Here is a 9,039-nt window from a genome sequence, read left to right as displayed (position 1 = left end):
ACTGTGTGCAGAGCACTGTACTAAGAGTTTGGGAAGTACAAGTTGGCAACATATAGAGACGGTCCCTACCCAACAGTGGGCTCACAGTCTAGAAGGGGGAGATAGGGAACAAAACGAAACATATTAACAAAATAGAATAAATATGTACAAATAAAATAAATAGAGTAATAAATACATACAAACATATATACATATATACAGGTGCTGTGGGGAGGGGAAGGAGGTAAGCTGGGGGGCATGGAGAGGGAGTGGAGGGGGAGAAGAAGGAGGGGGCTCAGTCTGGGAAGGCCTCCTGGAGGAGCTGAGCTCTCAGTAGGGCCTTGAGCTCTCAGTAGGGCCTTGAGTGGGGACAGATAGGAAGTTCATCCTAGGGAATCTTGCCCAGATGGCAAGAGCATTATAGTGATCTTCTAAACATGCTGTTATTAAGATGGCAATCTAACTGAGGGAAAACCCCCCTCTAAGAGTTGTTTGGAATAGTCTAGAAGAGCACTAGCATTTGGACAGTAGGGTAAAAAGCTTCATCTTTTAGGGATGGAGCTATATTGCAGGCTGAACTGAGGAAGTTTTTCAGTTTGGTTTGGTGGGGTGTTAGTTTGGCACTTGGTGGTCCATCTGACATCTATTTCTGAGATCCAGCCAGAATGATATTCACGTGGCAATGTATTTCTCTCTAACCGTCGAGTTAGAGTTGTGCTGTCAAGTTGTGTCTGACCCATAGCAACACCATAGACACATGGCATTTATTAAGCGCTTACTGTGTGCAAAGCACTGTTCTAAGTGCTGGGAAGGTTACAAGGTGATCAGGTTGTCCCACGTGGGGCTCACAGTCTTAATCCCCATTTTACAGATGAGGAAACTGAGGCCCAGAGAAGTTAAGTGACTTGCCCAAAGTCACACACCTGACAATTGACAGAGCTGGGATTTGAACCCATGACCTCTGACTCCAAAGCCTGTGCTCTTTCCACTGAGCCATGCTGCTTCTCTATACACATCTCTCCCAGAATGCCCCACCTCCATCTGCAATTGTTCTGATAGTGTATCCGTAGAGTTTTCTTGGTAAAAATAAGGAAGTGGTTTACCATTGTCTCCTTCTGCAAAGTAATCTTGAGTCTCTGCCCTCGACTCTCTCCCATGCCTCTGCTGCCCAGCGCAGGTGAGTTTTGACTTGTAGTAGATTGTCTTCCACTTGCCAGCCACTGCCCAAGCTAGGAATGGAATGGATAGGCCTCTGCTTGACTGTCCTTCCCGTAGTCGAGACTGGTAGAGTCCTGGAAACTCTTCAGGTGCGAGCCTGAGAGGGGAAACCAAGCCATATCTAGGATAAAAAGGAGCTTAGTTAGGGTTAATTTGGTCATGATCATAATCCAGTGTCTGTTTCCCCCCAAGCAATATACTTGAGAAGCAGCATGGCCTAGTGGAAAGAGCAGTCCTGGGAGTCAACAGGACCTGGGTTCTATTCGCAGCCCTGCCACTTGTCTTCTGTGTGACCTCGGGAAAGTCACTCCACTTCTCTGTGCCTCGGTTACCTCATCTGTAAAGATGGGGATTAAAACTGAGATACCTATGTGGGTCAGGGTCTATGTCCAGCCCTATTATCTTGTATCTATCCCAGTGCTTAGTACAGTGCCTGGAACATAGTAAGCAATTATTATTCTTATTCTCAATCAGCCCATGGAATAAGCACATTTATTATTATAGTATTTGTTAAGCACTTACTATGTGTCAAGTACTCTTCTAAGCACTGGCGTAGACACAAGTTATTTAGGTTCAATACAGTCCCTGTTTTGATTAACTGAATAGCCATTGATAGCCATTGGCCTTGGGGCACTCCATTAAATTTCACTTAATTATCTAATATCTTCTACCACTACACATTAATTCACACTATTCCTTCCACGCAAGCTAGTCTATTCATTCTATATTTTTCTCACTCCTTCTGTCTTTTTTTACCTCTGCTCAAGTCCTTTCTCCTGCCTGAAACTCCCACTGCTTCAAAACCACTAAACCACACTTCTCCTTATCTTCAAATCCCTTCTGAAATCCCACCTTTTTCAAGAGGATTTTCCTGATTAATTTTCCTTCTAACCAGATTGATCCTCCCAATTTCCACCTCAGTACTCATGTATTCACAACCAGACTTTACACTTCTGCATATATACAATTACATTTTCTGAGTTAAATGCTCATCCCCATATCTGCTTTCCATTCTGTTCTTCCCCCTAGCTATAATTTAGTCTGTGGAAGTCTCCCCTGCTAGGTTATGAACTCCTTGTAAACTCTTTGAAGGCAAGGTTTATATCTTCTAAATCTATTTTCCTCTCTCAAGTACTTAATACAGCACCTTGCCAATAGCAGGTATTCAACAGAAGCTATTGGTTATAGTTTGGCAGGGGTGAGAGAAAACCTGACTTTTCTGAAATCTTTGCCAGGCTCTTGGCTGGCACAGGAGCAAGAAGGCCCCCCAGAACCAAGTTGTTAACGAAGTTGGTAAAAACTTTGTCTTGAGTTGTCGAGTCGTCTCAGACCCATAGCTACACCATGGACATATCTCTCCCAAAACACCCCACCTCCGTTTGAAACTGTTCTGGTAGTGTATCCACAGAGTTTTTTTCATAAAAGTATGGAAGTGGTTTACCACTGCCTCTTTCCGCGCAGTAAATTTGAGTCTCCACCCTCGAATCTCTCCCATGCCGCTGTTGCCCAGCACAGGTGACTCGCCAGCCACTGTCCAAGCTAGGATTGGAATGGGTATGTGTCTGTTGGACTCTCCCTCCCATAGTTGAGACTGGTGAAGTACTGGAAGCTCTCCAGGTGTGACCCTGAGAGGAGCAAACAACTTTAGAACCACTGAAATAAAACCCATCAAATATGGACAAAAATCACAGAGCTTCCATTGTGTTTTTCTCCCAACTGCCACTTCCACTCTGAACATTAATTTCACCAATATATCAGCTCCCACACCAATTAAGCAGTTATTCAATGGTATCTATTGATCTCTTTGTGTACAGACCACTTGGGACTTGGGAGATTACAATACAACAGGGTTGGTAGACATGTTTTCTGTCTACAAGGAGTCTATGGTCTAGAGGGGGAGGTGAACATTAAAACTAAGAAATAATTTACAGATATGCATATGATTTACAGATATTAACACCAAATACACCCATCCAACTCCATGGCACCTTTCTTCACTCTCAAAGGTCAGTATAGCCACTACCTAGACAAGAGCAATCAGTGTTTCATTTGCTGCCTCTTTTCTGGCCATAATCTCATGATAAGGCACAACAGCCTCTTCAACTTGCTGTTTGATCTTGGTCAAATCACTTCACTTCCCTGTGCCTCAGTTACCTCATCTGTAAAATGGGGATTAAGACTGTGAGCTCTATGTGGGCCAGGGACTGTGTCCAACCCAATTTGTTTGCATTCATCCCGGCGCTTAGTATAGTGCTTGGCCCAGAGTAGGAGCTTAACAAACACCACAGTCATTATTATTATTATTATTATTAGAATGAAACAGATGAAATCTCTCAGGTTAAGCCATGCCTAACTGTTGTTATGCTGCTGTCAGCAGGGAACATCTCTATCAATTCTGTTGTATCATACTCTCCCAAGTGCTTAGCACAGTGGTCTACACACAGTAAGTACTCAATAAGTACCTTTCATTCATTCATTCAATTGTATTTATTGAGCAGCTTCATTCGGGAAGCAGCATGGCTCAGTGGAAAGAGCACGGGCTTTGGAGTCAGAGGTCATGGATTCAAATCCAGGCTCCACCAATTGTCAGCTGTGTGACTTTGGGCAAGTCACTTCACTTCTCTGTGCCTCAGTTACCTCATCTGGAAAATGGGGATTAAGACTGTAAGCCCCACATGGGACAACCTGATTACCTTGTAACCCCCGTGGTGCTTAGAACAGTGCTATGCACATAGTAAATGCTTAATAAATGCCATTATTATTATTATTATTATTAATTGATTAATATAATAGAATGGCCCTAGTATTGGCTATCCCAGCAGCTATTGAGAGATCCGTGCAACATACCTTTTCTCCAAGGAGAATACTTTTTGTACATCCAGACTCAAATCTGGGTAACTCTGACAGGACAAACACTGTAGAAAATCATTATGCACCTTGTTGGACCCAAATAACTTAAATCATGCTGCTTTCCCCTTTTTTTAATTATGCAGCTTAGTTTTCCTTTTGCAATCTTTGAGGTCCAAGATATGTTTCTTCATGAGCTCATTTTTTGTCTCCAGTTTTCAGAAGAGTAACATATTTGAGATCCTTGCTGTGTTCAGTACTGTACACACAGCAAGTGTTTAGTAAATGACATTGATTGATCGATTGATTATTGGTTTTTGCCTAATAAATTTAGCCCCAACAATGTGTTCATTCTCAAAATTAGCAATTTCTTGATGTAGATAATAAATATATAACCTAGTCTTTCTTTGGAAGGAAAATCGTGACTCTATGTTTGAATTTTCACTTTTTACCTGAACAGATATTTTAATTCCTGCATCTCATAATGCCATTGATTAATCTTATCTCAACCTAATCTGGGGACAGCTTGGCGACCTGGACTTGTGTTTTCCTTGGTATTCTGGGGAGAGTCTGAAAGGAAAGTCTAAAGCATTTAAGAAGGGTTCTTTCATGATCTATCCAGTTCTAATCAGTCCAGTTTATTTGAAAATCTCCCATCTCTTTATTGTGACAAGTACTAAAACATAGCTCTTAATGTTGATGATGATGTTGAGGATGATGATGATAATTATATTAGTATTTGTTAAGTGTCACAGTGTGCCAAACACTGCACTAAGCATGGGGATAGATGCTAGATAATCAGGTCAGGAAAGTCCATGTCCCACAAGGGGCCCACAGTCTAAGTAGGAGGGAGAATCGAAATTGAAACCCTATTTTACAGATAAGGAAACTGAGGCAAACAGAAGTTAGGGGACTTTCCCAAGGTCATTTATTTGCATACTGAACCTTCCTAAAATGTGTGTGTTCGATATCATTAACTTTTATAGTAGCAGTAGTATAATCCATTGAATACCCACTTGATGCAGTGCTGGGGAGTACAGGAAAAAAAAGTAGTAATAATAATAATAACTGATAATAAGCACTTATTATGTTCCAGGCACCATACTAAGCACTGGGGAATGTTCCCTGTCCACAAAGAGGTTACATTCTAATGGGGGATGTAGGCTGAAAATATTTACAAATAGAGTGATCAAAACAAATGTGCATGCAACTTAATTTGTGTAGTTGGGCATATTTCTGTTTTTCCTTAGAAAACAGCTTTCTGTGTTATTTCTATAAACTATGAATTACACAAGGAAACAAGACCAAGGTACTTTCTGTGTTATTTCTATAAACTATGAATTACACAAGGAAATAGGACCAAGGTACTGTACTTAATGTTATGATCTTTTATTTCTTAAGACTAGGTAGGGTAGGGATTATCTCTATTTGTTGCCTAATTGTACTTTCCAAGCGCTTAGTAATAATAATAATGGCATTTTATTAAGCGCTTACTATGTGCAAAGCACTGTTCTAAGCCCTGGGGGGATACAAGGTATTCAGGTTGTCCCATGTGGGGCTCACAGTCTTCATCCCCATTTTACAGATGAGGTAACTGAGACACAGAGAAGTTAGGTGATTTGCCCAAAGTCACACAACTGACAAGTGGCAAAGTTGGGATTTGAACCCATGACCTCTGACTCCAAAGTTCGTGCTCTTTCCACTGAGCCACGCTGCTTCTTGATGCCCTGCACACAGTAAGTGCTCAATAAATACGATTGATTGAATGAATGAATGAATAGTAAGACACAAATGACATATAGTAAGATACATGATAAATTGTTGAAAAAGAACTTACTGAAACTTTCTTTGTGCCAATGTACTGAATTCACTAAATTTCACTTACTGAAGCAAGGGATGCTAATTTGGAATACTCAATACTGGTTATTTCATTTAAACAAGAAACACCTTTAGCTAGGACTTTCAAACACTAAAATACCTTTTTCTTCCCTTTTCCCTAGTCATTCTAGGATTCAAATCCCTTTCCTTTTTCTGTGAAAAAAATAGTTTGCTCCTTTCAAAGTCTCCACATTCCCCTTTCTCTTACACCCTTGCTTTCCAAAATGAAGTTAACTCGAGGTATTTTTTAATGGTATTTGTTCAGCATTTAGCATGTGTCAGACACTGCACAACGTGCTGAGGTTGGTACAAGTAGATCAGATTGGGCACAGTCCATTTCCTACTGTGTTAATTGAGGAGTTAATTGAGGCACAGAGAAGTTAAGTGACTTGCCCAAGGTCACCCAGCAGACAAGTGGCAGAGCCAGTTTTAGAACCCAGGTCGCTATGACTTCCAGGCCCTTGCTCAATCTACTATTTATTCATTCAATCATATTTATTGAGCGCTTACTGTGTGCAGAGCACTGTACTAAGCGCTTGGAAAGTATAATTCGGCATAGAGACAATTCCTACCCAACAACGGGCTCACAGTCTAGATGGGGGAGAAAGACAACAAAACAAGTAGACAGGCATCAGTAGCATCAAAATAGATAAATAGAATTATAGATATATCCACATTATTCATAAAATAAATAGAATAATAAATATGTACAAATATACAGAGTGGGGAAGGGCGTAGAGCAGAGGGAGGGAGTGGAGGCGATGGGGAGGGGAAGAGGAGCAGGGGAAAAGGGGCCTCAGTCTGGTAGGGCCTCCTGGAGGAGGTGAGCTCTCAGTAGGGCTTTGAAGGGAGGAAGAGAGCTAGCTTGGCGGATGTGTGGAGGGAGGGCATTTCAGGCCAGGGGGAGGACGTGGGCCGGGGGTCGACGGCGGGACAGGCGAAAATGAGGCACAGTGTGGAGGTTAGCGGCAGAGGAGCAGAGTGTGCGGGCTGGGCTGTAGAAGGAGGGAAGGGAGGTGAGGTAGGAGTGGGAGAGGTGATGGAGAGCTTTGTTGCCATTTTGATTCTTGAGCCCACTTAGTATGTGCCACACACAATAATAAGTGATAAAATAGAGACAAGCTAATCAGGTTAGACCCAGTTCATGTCCCCTACAGGGAACTCACAGTTTTAATCCCTATTTTACAGCTGAGATAACTATGGCAGAGAGAAGTTAAGTGATTTGCCCAAGGCCACACAGCAGACAAGTGGCAGAACCAGCATTGAAACCCAGGTCCTCTGATATTGTTATATCAGTATAAGGCAGATATGGAGAAGCAGCGTGGCTCAGTGGAAAGAGCACGGGCTTGGGAGTCAGAGGTCATGAGTTCAAATCCCGGCTCCACCACTTGTCAGCTGTGTGACTTTGGGCAAGTCACGTAACTTCTCTGGGCCTCAGTTACCTCATCTGGAAAAAGGGGATTAAGACTGTGAGCCCCCTGCGGGACAACCTGATCACCTTGTGACCTCCCCAGTGCTTAGAACAGTGCGTTGCACATAGTAAGGGCTTAATAAACGCTAAAAAAAAGGGGGAGGTAAAGGAAGGTACGCGCTCTTACTTGTTTTCTCCTGCTCTGTTCCCTCTTCCCTAGTACAGGCAAAAGCTATGCTTAAAGAACTTGGGAAAGTGCTGTCAGCCTGCTACACTGGCCTTGAGGTTGCAAGTCTTTATGGGATTCATCAGTTAGCAGCATCACTCTCCATAGAGGTGCAGTTACTTTGTGGATTCCTTTTGCACCATCTGATCTTATTATATTATATTATATTATATTATATATTATATTATATTATATTATATTATTGTATTTTATTATACATATCCTCAATCCCTTGGGGAGAAGCAGCATGGCTTAGTGAATAGGGCATGAGCCTGTGAGTTAGAAGGTCATCAGTTCTAATCTCAGCTCTGTCCCATATCTGCTGTGTGACCTTGGGCAAGTCACTTAAGTTCTCTGGGCCTCAGTTACCTCATCTGGAAAATGGGGACTAAGTGTGTGAGTCCTAAATGGAACAGGGACTGTGTCCAACTAACTTGTATCTTCTTCAGTGTTTGACACATAGTAAGTGCTTAAAACATACCATAATTTCATTTTTACAACATATGTCCCCAATTCTTTAACAGAGAATGTCCCAAGTGGTGATAATGAAGTCCTCAGTCCCCTCACGGTGTGTGTCTACAACACTTTTATCCTGGATTCCCAATCCTTCTACAATGTATCTCCCCATCTCTTTTACAGAGCCTGTCCTCAGTCCCTTTTATAGTGTGTGTTTCCCCCAAACCCTCCCTCTTGGCAATTCCCAAGTCCTTGTGAGTTTTAAGATATTGCTTTGTCACCCTTTTATTCTCCCAAGAAACTGTCACCTATTGAGCAAAATGAATGCTTGCCACTTTAGATGTTTCTGGTTATTTTGCAACCCATGTAGGCTGGGAAAGATGACACAACATCCCAATCTCTACCCCCACTAACCCTGAAATCCCTGTATCTGACCACAGCCCCCTCACCTGCCTTCTCTTCCACAAATCAGTCTGTTCCCCTATGTAGACCTTCAATCTTTTGACACATCCAATTTTCTCTTCATCATGCCCCATTTAGCCTTCATACTCATGCTGCCTTCCCTTGATGACCAAATTGACATCCTCAAAACCACCTTCTCTATTGAACTCAACTCTTGTTCACCGAACCCTTCGTCAATCTTGTACCACTAACCCAGAGCCTTGGATCACTGCAACGGCCTGCTTATTTGGCTCCTGTGTATGAACCACAGAGCACTGCTGGTGGAAATCTAAGTATCAGGCCAACTGTGTCCACCTGTGTCCAACTGTGTCAAATACCATCATCATCACCTCAAATTTATCCTTGTGTGCTTTAACTCTGCCCTCTCCTCTGTCTGGCAAAATTATTTCTCCATCCTTATTGACACCCATGCCCATTGTCCTCATAAATTCTTCCAGATGTTTAATGCCCTCATCAAACCCCCTTCCTTCTCCGCCTCCCCCATTCCTTGCCCCTAATTTCCTAGCTACGTATTTTATTGAGAAGATTGAATCTGCCAGATGTGATCCCCCTAAAATCCCTG

The 9,039-nt window shown here is 42.4% G+C and overlaps 1 non-coding gene across 1 annotated transcript; it reads right to left on the bottom strand.

Annotated features, from left to right (window-relative positions):
• Positions 1 to 1,166: 1,166 nt before the first annotated feature.
• LOC119927978 lies at positions 1,167 to 1,304 on the bottom strand. Its single transcript, XR_005450940.1, has one exon. It is a non-coding gene; the product is annotated as a small nucleolar RNA SNORA7 (small nucleolar RNA).
• Positions 1,305 to 9,039: the final 7,735 nt, after the last annotated feature.

The sequence above is a fragment of the Tachyglossus aculeatus genome, chromosome 4, assembly GCF_015852505.1.
Source record: "Tachyglossus aculeatus isolate mTacAcu1 chromosome 4, mTacAcu1.pri, whole genome shotgun sequence".
NCBI classification, from domain to species: Eukaryota; Metazoa; Chordata; class Mammalia; order Monotremata; family Tachyglossidae; genus Tachyglossus; species Tachyglossus aculeatus.
The sequence above is the reverse complement of the archived record's forward strand: the minus strand, read 5'-3'. Positions and strand labels throughout refer to the sequence as shown.